The sequence below is a fragment of the Nelumbo lutea genome, chromosome 3 (assembly GCF_056320005.1).
Source record: "Nelumbo lutea isolate HS-2025 chromosome 3, American lotus-T2T, whole genome shotgun sequence".
Classification (NCBI taxonomy): domain Eukaryota; kingdom Viridiplantae; phylum Streptophyta; class Magnoliopsida; order Proteales; family Nelumbonaceae; genus Nelumbo; species Nelumbo lutea.
The window spans coordinates 38,613,591-38,619,613 of NC_142686.1; the positions used below are offsets into that span (position 1 = coordinate 38,613,591).

Sequence of the window (6,023 nt, forward strand, 5' to 3'; positions counted from 1 at the left end):
AGTAAATTGGGACGACCCCAAAAAGGCCACCTAACACAGGCTGGAATACTTTCCATATTTTATTTTGCTTTTGACCAATAGCCTAAAGAAAGCAAAGCAAAACCTGGTAAGCAGGGCATGGTGCCCAACAATACATTTCACGCAAAAAGGAAAAAGTTAATCAGCGCAAGCTAACTTGGAACCAAGTTTATTTGTTGCCTTAAATTTCCGCAGTTAGGTTGGGGTTTGGACATTATGAAGCAAAATATGCCAAATATTTTGAGGTTTTGCTATAAATTATTGCAATGCGTTATTTGTCGTGTATATGTACATTTAATATATTCTGATATATAAAAAGTGTTTAATAATTTTTTGGCATCTCACACATTCTCGTGCAAATACCATCTTTCGTAACTGATGCGACTGCGATACATAACCAAGGTTCAAACGACCGAACTTTGTACTACATGCATATCATTTTTTTTCTTTAGTTTGTTTTTTAATAGCGAGGGATAGATTTAACCATTATTTAAAAAATAAATAAAAATAAAAAAAAACGTATCGGTTAAGCAGCCGATATGATATGGGCGTATCGTGTGAATCAACTGAAGCTATAGACTGCTGGATCTTCTCCCATTCAATTTGAAGCTTTTGCAATTTTAAGTGGTTTGAATCTGTTGAAAGACGTGAATCGATCTCCAGTGATCGTGAAATCAGACTGCCTCAAGCTATCACCAGCAAATGGAGCGGATTGGAGTCGGATGCTTTGTCTTACTGTAGGGATATTTTAGAATTAGCAAACAACTAAGATATGTTGGATTTGTTCATGTAAATAGATCGATCTGGCAATCTTGTTGCCCGTCAGCTGGCCAAAAAGGGGTCTAGAAGAGAGTCTGGTTCTTTTGTGGGCTCCTGCCCTGAGTGGCTAACTATCCTGGCAAGTGGCAAACCAAGACTCAAATAGACCTCACAAGTAATGCTTGTGTTCTTTGTTTAATGTCATCGCTTATCTTCTCTTGTAGCAAAAAAAAAAAAAAAAAATTGAAGCTATAGACGTGCCTCCTAAACCACACGTTACGCATCCTTCGTTAAAAAAAAAATTAAAAATAAAAAACTGTTAAAATTGTTCAAACGGTTAATCGCCTGATTCAGCGGTTCGTTAATCAAAATCAACAGTTTTCAGAAAAAATCCAGTTTTTGGGAAAAATAGAATCAGTCACTTGACCGACTCCCGGTTTTTCTGATCCAATCATCCAGTCCAGTCAGATTGGATGGAATAGAATGGAGCTTATCCACAATATTGACCAATACATTCATGGCATCAATCTATAGTGGGCAAACATTCGAATTCAAATTTGTCTTGATAACTTCTCAAACCATGAAATTGCATTGATTACTATAACTTTTTTGGTATAAAAACCACGGAAAAGTATGAATACATCCAATGCAGAATTCTGAATTCCAACCCCCCTATTACTAGCCCTTTCCCCTCTCCCTATAAACCACATCCTGACTGTGAATTTAGCATCAAATTACGGTCAATATGCATTTCCCCTATATTATGGGGCTATAAAATTGTGATTTAGGCTGATTGGTCATTCTCCCTAAAAACTACATACTTTAAATTAAAACCTTGGCATATAAAAAACAATAAAGGCAGTTCTTTTTGCTTCAGAAAGCAGAATAATACACCGGCAAAAACAAAAAAGTGAAACACCCTTAAATAGCAGAAGTAAGGTGTTACGATGGAAAAACAAAATGCCCTTGCACTGATCCATATCCCGTTATCCGAGCTCCCATCGTCTGTCCCTTGGGGACAGAAAATTTCCTGTCCCTCCCAATAGAACTTGAACACGTTATACATCCTTTTAACATTTGAAATTAACGGAGTCCAAGCCTTTAACGCCAATCTGGACTCCAAAAAGTGATGAAATGCATTTGATATTTTGACAACCCACCCAAAGTCTCGAATCCTTTCATTCCTTCCTCCATCTCGAACTCCTCTTTTCTCCCTCCTCTCTCACATCTAGTTCCACTGGTTCCACAGACCACCAGAGACTGTTGCTACCAACTACTGGAGATCATGTTCAACTGCTCAATCCTCTCTCTCTCTCTCTCTCTGAATTCTAATTTTTCATATGGCATGTATAGGTTCTCAGAGGTAGCTGAGCTCTTAGACGCTTGCTAGCTCAATATGAAAGAGATAGAGACAAGATTGCTGTTCCCAAGAACAGGTTACGAAGCATACCTTGTGTTCAAGTTGGCGAAAAGCAGAAAAGGCCTCGACCTTCTCCAGACAAAGTTGTCCGTAAGGTTTGCCCGAACTAAGGGTGGAGATTTCCAGAATGTGTATCTAGATCCCCAATTGCCTCACTAGTTGTATCCTGGAGTGATTTACAACCATGTACATTGCCGTAGGTTCACCCTCTTGCAACCGCCCATATTGCTGGATCGACACGAGGCACATTACCCTATGGAGAGAAAATAGATGGATGAAAATTATAGAGATGGATGAGTTATTTAATGACATAGGAGGAGATGGGGAAGTGGACATGAATATCATGGAGGTGATGGATGGGCACTAGAAGGCTGGTCTTATCATCCAAGGAAATGAGATTAGACTAAGAGTAAATAAATAATATAGGCTTTTCTTTAGCTCTACTATGCATATTATACACCTTTTCGTTTCAATGAATGTTACATATGACTATGAGAATTGAATAAGTATGTTTTGACAGAACAAATGTAAAATTCAGCTATATCATGTGTTTTTGTTATCCTTGTTCTTGATCCATTTGTGCTATGTGGATTCAAAAGTTTCGTCAAAGATGGAACAAATTGGATTGGAAGCCTAAAATCTGTTAAATTATTGTTGGTCAGCTTCACATCACTATACTAAAATTAAATAACATTGACAATGTTTGATTAAAAAGATCGGATGTCATTATTACTTCTTTTTTTATCTTTTAATTTTCAAGAGCCCCTTCAAAGTCTTACTTGTTCCAGGCAAAAATGGATTGGTTAGCCAATTCTTGGTCCCTACCTCATTTCAACAAGAATGAGATACAGGTGATGAAAAGTATCAATCATTTCATTAAAAGATACTACAACTTTTAACAATTTTGTTTGAAATGGACAATTGCCAACCAAAACTAGAAAACATTGTTACAATTCATTATTCTGTTGTTTCTCATTCTGAAATTCCCCCTCCCAAATGAGCAATTTGATATGGTTACATATCTTGTAGGGAATATTCTCGATTAGTACCCTATACTTTGGGCTTAGTGTTATTTTTGTCTCCAAACTTTAAAATGTGATAATTCAGTACCTGAACTTTTAAAATGTGGCAATGGAGTGCTTATTACTAGTTGTTAATCAGTCATTAAGTGATATTTTAAAAACACATAAATGCTCTTTGAGTGTCATCTAATTTTTTTTATCAACTATCCAAATATTGACAAAAAAAATTAATAGTCCCAAATCCTTGCCTCTTCTATTCAAAAAAGTTGAGGTCACTAGAATGCCCATTCAAATGTAACCCCAACTTTTTTGAATGGAAGAAGGATGTGGTTATTAATTTTTTGTCAACACTTGGATGGTTGATAAAGAAAATTAAATGGCACTCGAAGGGCATTTGTGTCATTTTCAAATGTCACTTAACAATAGGTTAACTACTAATGATTAATGGCATGTATTGGATTGTCATGTTTTGAAAGTTTGGGCCCTGAATAATTGCATTTTAAAGTTGAGGGACCAATGTGGCACTAGGCACAAAGTTCACGGTACTAATCAGGATTTTTCCCTGTTTTGTAATTGCTAATCAATTTACTTGATTTCTTTCCTAACCAGTACTTGATATTCTATGAGCTCAAACTAGGAGAGGGATTGGAGATCATTTTGACACTGGCAGAATTAGAGGCTTTTAGGGTACAAAGACCAAAACATAGTTCAATGCAACATTGAGTTGTTGTCTGCAGTTATTTCCTCTTAGACGTTTTTTTATTTATTTTTTATAACTTTATCTTCCCATGTCAAAGAGTCCAATAAATCGATAACAAAGAAAGTTGGTTTGATTAGGGTGAAACAGGAAATTCAGCACAACTGAATCTTGATCGCAGTTTTTTCTTTTTTCATTTATGAACAAACAAAAACCATTAAGCAGCAGAAGGTACTAATACAGAGTGAAAGATTTTCAGCATTAGAGGCTTAGTTAGAGTTACATAACGAGTAACTCTATTACAATCCCCACTAATATCAAAAGGCATGCACAACAATATTTTATCTAGATTGTCCCAAAGCCCCCAACAAATATAGCCGAATCTGATCCATTAACAGCCAACATAGCCAGGAGAGAATCCATTCCAACTCTCACATTTCTATAACCCTCTACATTTTCTTTTTTGTCAAAAACATTTATCTTTATTCACGAGAGAAGATCAAGGGAACAAAGCCTCATAAGAGGCACAAAAGAAAGAACGAAGCTATAAGTGATTCAAATCAATGTAGACAAAATCAAGCGGTTCTTGATGTAAAATGCCTTAAGACCAATGTGTCATTATATTCTCTAATGAATGGAATAAATCAAATCCTAGCCAGGAGAGAATCCATTCCAACTCTCACATTTCTACAACCCTCAAAATGTTCATTTTGGCAAAAACGTTTATCTTTGCTCAGGAGAGAAGATCAAGGGAAACAGAGAGAGAGAGAGAGAGAGAGAGATCGGTTAGAGACGAAGGAAAAAATGAAAGGATTTGAGAGTTTAAGCGGGACTCCGTCAAGTGCTGGCTTAGGTTCGTGTTCGATTCTCACAGGAGTTCGGTTTCAGTCCACGCGTCCTCCAATTCGTGTAAACGGTTGAAGCATGTGAGGGATACTTCACGCTGTTAGTTAAGAAAAACCCATTTTTCGAGTACTCGTTCTTTTCTCCCTCTCCCCCATCACCGTCACCCACTGTCGTCTCGGACCCGCTCACTTTCCTTCCTGCGACGATTTTGACACTCACCCTGGCGCTGTCACTGGAAGATAGGGAAATATTGGCTTATCTTATCTCTTGCTCCGGCAGCTCGGGAAGCTTTTCCGGCGGTCGAAGTAGAAACAACCACAAGAGTCTTTCCGAAGACCACCCAAGTTCGTTTCACTGCAACTGCTTCAAGTGCTATACAAGCTACTGGGTTCGCTGGGACTCTTCACCTAATCGTCAACACTGATTCATGAGATAATTGATGCTTTTGAAGATGATTTGATGCAGAAGACGAACACGAAGAACAAAAAAGAGAAAAAGAAGAGAGTGTGCAACGAGGGATCGGATGATGGGAAGCGCCCCGAAGAGATTTCGGGAAGAGAGGAGCTGGATAATCTAGAAACGTTGGAGGTCTGCAGTGGTGAGACAGGCGAAAGTGAGGAAGCGGAGGATTTGGAGAAGGGTTCAGTAAGGAGATTTGTGAGTTTTATTGGGGAGAGGATATGGGGGGTTTGGGGTTAATGAAATGGCGGAAACTTTGTTGAGTTCTATTTAACGAAAGATTGGTCCAGATGTTCAGTTCTGTTCTGCATTTTGGAACTTCGTTTTTCTGTAAATTTCCCTTTTTTGGAATGTAGAGAAGAAATGAACTTTCATCATCCTGATCCTCCATTTCCTTTTTGTCCTACAAAATCTCTGTTTCATTTATATACATTCTATGGGTTTTCATATATATAGATTTCGAATTATTAACTGGTTGGAATAGAGCGGGCCTGCTTTTGCTGATAAAAGGATGAAATTTCGTAAGTGGCTTAAGGTGCAAGACAACTGAAGCATTTCATTTTCAACTTGTCTTTCTGCTATTCCTTTTCTTCTTATCCTCATGGAGTCTTCTAAAATGGAATTTTGTGAAAATTTTCTAGATGTTGAAGTGGGATCATTACACTCAAACAAGAAATCCTCGTTCTTCATTTCCGATTATTCTTGGTATTGTTTTGTTGGAGTTGATTATAAAAATTTTGGATTCATTTCACCTGTGGTGAAACAAAGTAGATATTCTGGGTGATCTTTCCATTTAGTCATT

At 37.5% G+C, this 6,023-nt stretch overlaps 1 pseudogene; it reads left to right on the forward strand.

Moving 5' to 3' along the window:
- Positions 1-1,912: 1,912 nt before the first annotated feature.
- LOC148864343 (F-box protein PP2-B10-like) lies at positions 1,913-2,765 on the forward strand (annotated as a pseudogene).
- The last annotated feature ends 3,258 nt before the right edge of the window (positions 2,766-6,023 follow it).